The sequence below is a fragment of the Acomys russatus genome, chromosome 30 (genome assembly GCF_903995435.1).
Source record: "Acomys russatus chromosome 30, mAcoRus1.1, whole genome shotgun sequence".
NCBI classification, from domain to species: Eukaryota; Metazoa; Chordata; class Mammalia; order Rodentia; family Muridae; genus Acomys; species Acomys russatus.
Window position 1 is genome coordinate 15,023,409 of NC_067166.1, and position 10,829 is coordinate 15,034,237.

General features: G+C 44.5%; 1 protein-coding gene across 1 annotated transcript in view; it reads left to right on the top strand.

The window, feature by feature from the left end:
* Positions 1-10,829, top strand: part of Arsb (arylsulfatase B) — a 139,338-nt gene that overhangs the window by 40,793 nt on the left and 87,716 nt on the right. The gene's annotated exons all lie outside the window — the stretch shown is intronic.

Genomic DNA, 10,829 nt, shown 5'->3' on the forward strand with positions numbered 1-10,829 from the left:
TTTCAGCATGGGCCACATCAAATCGACAGCTCTAGACTGCTTGGGGGCTGTAAATAGCACTGGTTGCTCTCTCAGAGGACGCAAGTTCATACCTCAGCAGCCACGTGATGGCTCACAACCATCCAGTAACCCCAGTTCCAAGAGATCCAGTGCTCTCCTCTGACCGCCTCAGGCACCAGGCATGCACGTGGTGTACATATGTGTGTGCAGACAAAACACACAGAAAGGAAATCAATCGAAAATAATTTTAAAATTAAACACGTTAAAAGCATGGTTTCCTTCTCTCCCTCTGTCCCTCCCTCCCTCCCTCCTGCCTTCCTTCCTTCTTTCCTTTCTTTCTTCCCTTCCTTTCTCTCCTACCCATGAAGTACTTTCTACCTAATCTGTGAATTTTTTTCCAAACAATTGTTCCCAAAAGTTAATTTAACACCGGTGCTGTGGGAACTGCCAATCACCTGCGCTCTCTCTCTCTCTCTCTCTCTCTCTCTCTCTCTCTCTCTCTCTCTCTGTCTGTCTCTCTCTGTCTCTGTCTCTCTCTGTCTCTCTATCTATTTCTCTCTCTCTCTCTGTTGTCAGGTCAGCCTATGAGCTTATGACATATTCAGACATGTAAATGTATCATGAAGGAGGTTGGGTAAGGAGAAGGGAGCACTGTGTGTCTGAGGATGGTGGCCTTTTGGTGTCATTTTTAAAGTTTCACATTGTGTCACTTTATGTTAAAAAGGTCCTTTTTAAGTCCACAGGGAGTGGAGTAGGCTGGGTAGTGGGGTCCAGCCCCAAAAGTGCTTTGTGCACACAATATGTATGGCTCACATCTCTGTGTCCTTGAAGGGAGTGGCCTGACTGGTTTGTGTGGAGGTTGTCAGAAGGCTGTTTCACCTAACCACCCATCCTTTTCTTTTTTGGTAATAAGAATTTGTAGTTAACAGGCACGGCTCTGTAGTTTTAATTAAGACAAGGAGCCGGTTCTGTGACTTGTCACTAAATGAGATAGGGTCTCTTTGCTTATAGAGTAGCTACCATAGTGGTGGTTTGAGGCATAGGTGTCCACCGTGTCTGCAGGAGTCTTTTGCCATGTTGAGGCTATGAATAGTCTCCAAAAACTATCTAAGGGCAAAGAAGGGACAAAAACTATGTTGGCCCTTTGTGCTGGCACAGTGCTTCCTGAAGAACTCAGGGATGTTGGGCAGTAGAGACAGTGTACAAATTTGAAATTTAACCCCCCACCTGCGTGGAACCAATCCCAGGACAAGAGGCAAGCGAGAACGAAGTTTGGGGAAGAGATCAGCCATCAGCCCGGCTGGCAGAGCGAAGATGGATCTAAATTAAGCTGTTCTCACAACCACTAAGATGGAGGGAGGCAAGTGGCAAAGCGAACTTGGGGGCGTGGGTTAGTGCACACACAGACACAGGAGGAGTGAAGTGTTGTGTTTCTGGCCATGGTGACCAGCCAGTCCATCCTCCCAGCAGCACACAACTCCACAGTGTAAACTAGGCACATCTTCCAGGGTCATTCATCTTATCTGAATATGTAAGAGGGAAAGCAAATAAGGTAATTGTTTAGTAGTGTTGAGCATTTTATGTTAAAGCAAGGGTGTGTCTTGGAAGAGAATGCAATTTCATAGACTTAAAAATGTTTTGGTTTTGGTTTTGGTTTTTCGAGAAAGGGTCTCTCTGTGTTAGCCTTGGCTGTCCTGGACTCGCTTTGTAGACCAAGCTGGCCTCGAACTCACAGCAATCCGCTTGCCTCTGCCTCCCAAGTGCTGGGATTATAGGCGTGCACCACCACACCCGGCTCATAGACTTAAAAATGTAAGATCTCATATTTCCGCTCCTTCCTTCCTTCCGTCCTTCCTTCCTTCCTTCCTCCCTCCCTCCCTCCCTTCCTTCCTTCCTTCTTTCCTCCTTCTTCTCCTTCTTTCTTTTTGTTTCTTCCTTTCTCTCTTTTCTTTTCTTTTTTGAGACAGGGTCTTACTACACAGCTTTGTGCTCACCACATAGATCATGCTGGCCTTGAACTCATAGAGATCTGCCTCTGCCTTCTGAGTGCCAGGATTAAAGATGCACTACCATTCCTGTCTCCACTCTCCTCTTTTTCTCTTTTGGTGTAACGGTTTAAAATTCTTCAAAGGTGATCAACGCCATTCTTTCAAAGTCAGTGGCAGTCAGCAGGGGCCAGAGTTGCCCAGTGGTCCTCAGGGCTGCTGTGGCAGGTAAGGGTAAGGGACCACCTCTGCCCTAGGAGGATTCTGCTTAATTGATGGACAACCCTCGGGTGTGTGGAGGGGGCCAGGCTCTTAGGACTCCCAGTGATGGCAGATCATCATCGCAGTCAGTATGACCTCCAACACATTTGCCTCTTTTCCTACAACACCTGGGAGTCACCTCTGTCGTAGACCAGGAGTCAGTTCTGTACTTCTGCCAAGAAAGCCGAGGAAACTGGCAGGTGTGGTCTCCCAGGGTAATGATTTTCAGGGTCTGTACTTCTCATTTCTCTCCCTCTGGCCCTAAGCGGAGCGCTCCTTTCATGGATCCTTCCGCTTACCCAGCAATCTGTCCCAGGTTTGGGCTGAGAATCATTAGGTAACTCAGAGAATGCTCTCTTTTTCCCCCTCTGCGCTCTGAAGGCACCAGTAGAAAGGTCAGTTTGCTTAGGAGGCTCACAAATGGCCTTTGGAGACAACTCCAGAAACAGCTTTGTGCTTTGAGAACATCGCTGAAGTCAGGTCTCACGGCCCAGCACCCCACTGTTGGATGCAGCCCATGTGTTTGGTTGGAATGTCAAGATACAACAGCAGCAATGGTGGCAGCAGCCTTGTCACTTGAGTCCACACATTGAGAGGTGATTAGGATATGGAGAGGTACCTGACCAGGAAACATGCTTGTGCCTCCTGGCTTTTTTATTTGTTGTTGCATTTGGTTTTTTGTTTGTTTGTTTGTTTTGAGATTGGGTTTCTGTATGTATCCCTGGCTGGCCTAGAACTCCCCACATAGACCAGGCTGGCCTGGAAATCACAGAGATCTACTTGCCTCTGCCTGCCTCGTATAGGGATGAAAAGTGTGCATGACCCCAGTGTCCTACTGTTATTTAGCCACACAGAATGAGAAGGAGGGGAAAACCTTTTGAAACTTCTGGAGAGAAATCTGAAGTGCTGTACTTTGTTTGCTGTGATGTGATAACATTTCCCTAGAAATAATAGCCTTCATTTTTTAAAAAAAGGATTTCTTCTGCCTAAAAGAAAACATTATTTCTGTTTGGTATAGAAAATACTAATAGCAATGGTCAGAACATTCTCCACAGTTGAGTAGAGAGTGGGATATGATTTTCTTACGTACTCTGGTGCCTCACATTTGACCATGTCCCCTGGAGGGGGAGACCCGGTGGCACTCAGAGGAAGAATAGCAGGTTGCCAAGAAGAGACTTGATACCCTATGAGCATATACAGGGGGAGGTAATCCCGCTCAGGAATAGTCATAGGGGAGGGGAATAAGGGGAAAATGGGAGGGAGGGAAGAATGGGAGGATACAGGAATGGGATAAACATTGAGATGTAACAAGAATAAATTAATAAAATAATTTTTAAAAAAAGAAAATACTAATAGCAAATTTGCACACACACACACACACACACACACACACACACACACACACACACACAATTACAATCCAAAAAAGAAAGCGGGACATGATGGCATGTACCTTCTTGTTAGGCTTAGCCAGGAGCATCTTCTGAGCTCAGGAGTTTGAGGCTAGTGTGGGTAAACCACAGCCTTCAAAAAAGAAAGGAAAGAAGGAAAAGGAAGGAAGAAAGAGAAAAGAAGGAAGGAAAAAAAGGAAGGAAGGAAGGAAGGAACAGATTTCTGGACAAGGATGTTCAGATCTTAAGAGTACTTTTCAACTGTATTGGTGCTAATGATTAAAATGTCAAAGAAAGCACACTACACAGTGTGGGCATTGAAAAACATTGGCTTAGCATCCCATACTGGTTTTGTATTAATTTGCTTTTCATAGCTCTGAACACAGTATCTGGAAGATCAAGGTAATGCAGGAAATATTGGGGGTGGGCACTTTCGGAGTTGCAGTAAGTTGTGCAGGGAGGGGAAGACAATTGGAGCAGTTCATGGTGACAAAAGTGGTTGATCACATCACAGTAGTCCAGGAAGCAAAGACTGAGACAAGAGATGGGTACCACCTTCAGAGGCCCGCCCCCATCAGCCAGGTCCCACCTCCTAAAGGCTCTACAGCTTCCCCAAATAGTGCTAACAGCTACAGACCAAGTATTCAAAACGTGGGGCCATTTTAGATTCAATAATGGGTGCCTATTATACATTGCAGCATTTTTTTTCTTCTCAGGGGTGTATTAAAAATAACCGTCTCTTTTGCAAATAAAAATAGCAACTGTGGTGAGGTTATTGAAAGCCCCAGGGGACCAGTGGTAGAAATGGCTTGAAATTTTAAATGGCTTAGTATTCTAGCTATTACATTCATGGTTGTCTTAGTTCAGGTTTCTATTGGATGAATAAAACACTATGGCTAACATAACCTGTAAAAGAAAGTGTGTTAATTGGGCACATGGCTTCAGAGGTTTAGAATCCATGACAGTGGAGCAAAGGTGTGCAGGCAGGAATAGCTGAGGCCTTGTATCTGGGTCTGTAAGCAGAAGGGAGAGAGAGAGAGAGACAGAGACAGAGACAGAGACAGAGAGAAGGGGGGAGAGAGACAGAGAGGGAATGAATGAGACTATACAGACTGGGAATAGTGTGAGTCCTTTGAAACCTCAAAGCCTGCCTCCCACAAGGCCACACCTCCTAATCCTTCCCAAATAGCTTCACCAACTGGGTTCAAGTATTCAAACATAAGAACCTATGGGCAGCATTCTTATTCAAATGCACAGTCATCTGGCTTGTCTGTGTAAGAGCTAAAGTGTCTTTTATTCTCAATAGAGCAAGCTGTTCTGAACATTAAAAAGACAAGACTCAGGTGGCCTGGTGGTGCACACCTTTAATCCCAGCACTCAGGAGGCAGAGGCAGGTGGATCTCTGTGAGTTCCAGGCCAGCCTGCTCTACAAAGCAAGTACAGGACAGCCAAGGCTACAAAGAGAAACCTTGTCTTTAAAAAAAAAAAAAAAAAAAAAAAAAAAAAAAGGCTCATTTTTAGGTGGGTTTCTTTTCCTTAAGTTCTGCATTGGCTTTTTAGCAGTATGGATATGTATAAAATGCCTGAAAGTGAAAGGTAAATAATTTGTTGATTTTGGTCTCGCCCCCCCCCCCACCTCCAACAGTTAAAACAAAACACAACCCAAACAGTTGTCATCCTTCCTGCCTTTACCAGGCTGAGCCCCTGAAGCCATTATGACATTCCTTGTGGTCTCCGCCCCGCTCTGACTGCTCAGATGCTTGAGGAAGTTAGTCAGCTGTGTTGATCGCTGTGTGTGAGTGAAAAGCAATGGCCTTTATGTTCTCCGAGGGAATGTACTTCCTTTTCTCTTGGATAGCCGCCCCTTTGTTGATGTTTTAGCAAGGCTTGGAGCACTAATTGATTGTTAGGCTGCAGCAGGATCACATGCTACACCCAAGACAGAACCTGTGTCCCTGTGGGCTGCTGCACAGGCTGTGTGACCATTGGCTGGAGGTCCCACAGAACACTCAAAGTGAGAAATCAGCAAGCATGGGCCATGACAGTAAGCCATTCCATGTCCGCAGATCCAGGAAAGAGCCGACATAAACAGCCTTTTCCTTGCAGACACGCAGCCGGTCTGCCAAGGTGTTTCCTGAAGTACTTAGGGTTGAAAAGTGGATGGAGCCTGGAGAGGATATTTTTAACCACATGTAAAATAATTGCCAATAAATATTTCTCTCTACCATGTATAAATGCAGTATGTGAGGAGTAAGAAATACATTTGGAAAAGAACAGTTTTGCGTGTTGGTATTGAGTGCAGAACTTTGTTTTTGGAATCCCATACCGTTATCTCAGGCAGGCCCAGTCTTGTCCCTGAAGCACAGCCCCCCCCCCTTTTTTTTTTTTTGGCCTGCTTAGAGGTGACACTGCAGCAGTTATCTCTGGGTGGGGCAACTTGGTGTAGAGTACTGCATCTGTGTTCCACAGGTCCAGTTTGAGCTAGGGAATCCAACTGTTCCATGGGCAGAGACTAGTGCCCCCTGGTGGAAGTGGTTGAGAAGGGCTGTCCAGACTTCTGAACCTCACTTTCAGGTTGACTGAGTAGCTTTTTTTTTTTTTTTTTTTTTTTTTTTTTTTTTAAACAAACAGCCGTAGGGCGAGGGTTTTGCTGCAGGAGAGATGGGAATAAGGGTAGGAGGGAAAACAGGAGACTCCACAAGAGTGCTTGTGGTACACAGGGCCGCATCTGTGTGCTGGAGGCGTTGAACTCGTAGCTGTTCATGGCTGGGCCAGACAGAAGGCCTGATTACCGGCATTATATTTAAATATTGTGGAGATTCTTAAAGCTACTCAACGCTAGCTTTCTGGCTTTAAGCCTTTCTCACAGTGTTAAGTCTTAGTTCTCCATTTCTCATATGGAAAAAAAAAATGGGCTCGGAAGATGGCAACATCTGTCTCAAAGCAAAAGCCCCTCGCTTCCTGTTTCTCTATGCTCACCGGACAAGCCCAACCTCACGGCATCCAATTTCCCTTTACCTTCTGAGTGTCCAGAAACCAAGTGTTATCAGTTCCGTGGCCAAACTTTGTTATCACTAACTTATTCTAGTTGGTACAGTGGCCCATGGTTCAAAGCAGTTGCATCCGGTGGCTCTGAGCTCTGCTTTGGGAGCCACACTCCACAATACAGACAGTGCCCATTGCAGGCGCTTCCGAGTTCTCTAAGTCCCCCACTTGTTCCAGCTGCTTCTGTGAGGAGGAGGTGAGAGTCATGCGCCCAGCTTCTCACTGGGCATCCGGGACCTTGCTCTGAGCCCTCGCCCACCTGTTTTCGGCCACTGGAAGACTTCCACACATAGCCTAGATGTGCAGGGAGCCAGTCTCCGTGCGGTCACCCGTACTCACTCGGTTAATGCTTCTTGCAGTGGGGTTTCTGAGATGAAGCCTCCCTTCGGGTCATGGTGGAACTGAACATCAGTCGCCCGTGGCAGCGGCCACCTAGGACGGTACCTCATCTTCTGCGTGCTGCTTTTTCCTTTCTCCTGTTTGACCCCCAAATGATCAGCTCCCACTCTTTGGATCACTTCCAAAATAAACCTCCTGTGCACACAGTCGATCTTGGCCCAGGCAAAACTGGTGCCCTGAAGCATTTACCCCTAGCTATGTTCACACTAACTTCCTTTGTCTTTAACTTGGGGAGCTTAAAAGTTTCATATATAAACTATAGATAAGACACAATTTTTAGCCGGGCGTGGTGGCGCACGCCTTTAATCCCAGCACTTGGGAGGCAGAGGCAGGTGGATTGCTGTGAGTTAGAGGCCAACCTGGTCTACAAAGCAAGTCGGGGACAGCCAAGGCTAACACAGAGAGACCCTGTCTCAAAAAAAAACCAAACCAAACCAAAGACCCGTGCTACAATTCCATTAGACAATTCTCGAAGCTTGCTTGACTTTCTGCTCTTCTCCTTCCCTGCCTCTATTGAACCAAAACATTTCCTATTGGTGTTATCATGTAGAAGAGAGGCGAGTAATTAGCATCACCATCAACAGAGGAGTGAAGCGCAAAAAGTGCTTAGGTACTTCACACTTCCCTGAAAACCCAATTAGCACTCTTTTACGGTTGTAATTTTTAATTACTGTTTGAGTTGAGAAAAATGTATTCACTAATTAGGTAATTATTGGGTAGTGACCTTTTGATTTAAAAAATTGCTCTGAGTCCAAAATTGTCTCACGAAGAATTGTTTAATTTAATAAGTCACTGTTGCGTTGACGTCATAGGAAACCTAACACTAAAAAAGGTCTTGAATCCCTGCTCTTCCGGGGACCAGACTCATGACCACATGTTAACTCCAGCTTCAGGTGATCAGCGCCCTCCTCTGGCCTCTGAGGGAACTGCACATATGTGACGCTCCTGCCTCCTTCCCTCCTTTCCCCCTCCCCTCCAAAACACAAGTAAAAATAAAAACAAATCTTCATAAAAAGGAAAGGTCTTGAGGTGTGTGCTAGCAATTCCAGCATTCAGGAGACTGAGGCACGAGGATTGAGTGGTCTAGGCCAGCCTTTGCTAAGAGGAAGAAGCATTTGTTTCAAATAAATAAATAAATAAATAAGGGGTGGGGGGGGGGGAGGAAAGAGAGAGATAGATAGGAAAGAAAAGGATGGAAAAGGGAGGGAGGGAGAGAGGAAAGCCCTGGGGATGCAAGCCTATCAGCAGAGTGTTTGCTTAGCATGTACGAGGCCCTGGGTTTGATCCCCAAAACCGCATGAACTAGACGTGGTGGCAAACCCCAATGCTCAGGGGGTAAAGACAGAAGGATCAGAGTATAACATCATCCTTGGATACGTAGTGAGTTTGAGGGTAGCCTGGGCTACAGAGACAGGGTCTCCAAAAAGAAAGAAAATAAAGAAAAGGAAGATTTCCCCTCCCCCCCCCCCCGAGGTTATAATTGTATACTATATTATAATTTCATACTATGCGTAACAGCCTCCACTTACCAAATCTTTTTCTTATTCTTTGCTATAGTTTTCTTATCCCCTTGTGTATTTTTTGAGGATATGACAAATGATATGTTTAAGAGGAAACGCATACTGACTTGAGATTTCGTCATATTAAATATGTATATGTGCCAGGTGTGGTGACGCACACCTTTGATCCCAGTACTCGAGAGGCAGAGGCAGGTGGATCTCTGAGTTTGAGGCCAGCCTGGTCTACAGAGTGAGTTCCAGGACAGCCAGAGCTGTTACACAGAGAAACCCTGTCTTGATAAAAAATAAATAAATAAATAAACAAACAAATGAATGAATAAATGTGTGTGTGTGTGTGTGTGTGTGTGTACTAAAACTGAGAGTCTTTCCTCTAAAAAGAACCACAGCACTGATTGCTGTGTGATACTAGCAACAGGGAGAAACAGTCTACAGTGTGTGGAAACCTTTGTCTCGGGCATCTGAAACTATTCTGAGGTAAGCTTACTTTCCTAGATATATGATAGGCCATTAAACCAAATTGGGAACTTTGAGCAGTAAACTGAACGGTCACACAGCACACAGTGTGAAACTCTACTGTAGGAAGCGTGATTGTGTGCTGCCTTCCCTCAGCTCACAGTGGTAGTTTTAATAGCGGATCCTAACACCAGAAATGCAAACACAAAGTTACACATAGAATGTTTAGTTGAAATATAGAAGATATTCCTCCTATCTATTTATCATAAATGTAGTTTCTACATTTGAGTTGAGCCCCAAGCTCAGGACTCTGAATCGATGACTTCAGTGTCGTGTCTTGATGCTGCCGGGCCAGCGTGAGGAAGTGTGGGGCTAGTTGGAGTTGTAGCTTTTGGGTTGTTTCCATACACTTTGATTTAAGAGCATCCAGTTTTGACTTTACTTAAATTTATGGTTTAATATGCCACTTGTAAATATAACTACATCTATAGCAAGGATTTCGGGGGACGGAGGAGACATCCTACTACATAAACAAGCGAATTCCAGTGAGATCAAGTGGGTGGGATAGTACAGAAGAGATGGCGGCCACAGTCTGACCCAGTGTCTCCGTGCTTTACTGTGGGTATCATTTAGCTTTAATTAGAGGGAGGTTTTTTTTGTTTGTTTTTGTTTTGTTTGTTTGTTTGACAACAGAAAACAATTAGAAATGCAGTTAATAAAGCTTTCGAGTTTAGAGAAGCTTTGGTATAACATATGTACTACCTGAGGCCGTCAACGTGGTCTCCTTCCTATGTGGAATTCTCTGCACCCTGACCTTGCCAAGACTGATGGCTGTCACAGGATGGGTCCAGCCCACGCGCTGTGTTTGGTGTTTATCCCAGCACTTAGCAGTGCAGGATGCTCTTGACTGCTCGGGGTTTCCTTCCCTTGATTAACACTGATCGGATTTCTCACAGCAGAATTAAGCTCACTGGGAGGAGGGACCTTGTCTGTCTTGTTCATCACTGTATTGTTTAGTGATGTGATTCTGAAAAGTGATTTTTCTTATTCTCTTAAAAACAAAAGTACTCACTAATTTTTCCCCTTCATTATAAATCAATAACAATGAATAATAATTTCTGATTTTTAGATTACTAGGTTAGACTATTTTAAAAAAGCACATTTATTGCATATTTTCAGATTTATTTTGTTACCTTGTGTGATAAGTGTTTTGCATGCATGTATACATGTATACCACACGTGTGCTTGGTGCCCTTGGAGGCTAGAAGAGGGAAACTTCTGGGAAAGAAGTTACAGATGGTTGTGCGCTGCAGTGTGGGTGCTGGGAATTGAACCTGTGTCTTCTGCAAAAGCAACAAGTGCTCTTAAACGCTGAGCCATCTCTCCAGCCCCACCACAAGTCATTTTAGATTTAATTTCAGCTGTCAAAAGAAATCCTTGCTATCTCTTAATTAATTTCATTTAAAAACCATCTCAATAATCTCATCAAACTGATTTAAAAATCAACTCACGATTGTACAAGAAAGTTAGAAACTATTGAAAGGATAAAGAGGAAAATGGGAATTATTCTGTTATTCCTAAGGAAAACATTTAAACTCATGTGGGAAAATTTCTTCTAACAATAATAGTTCTTTAAAAATAAGAGTTTTGGCCTAAGGTGTAGTATAACAGCAAAGAACTTGCCTGGCATGTAAAAGGCCATGGGTTTTGTCCCCAGGATTAAAAAACATTTTTTAAAAGCCCAGTGAGATGGCAAGGTGGGTTGACCTACCAAG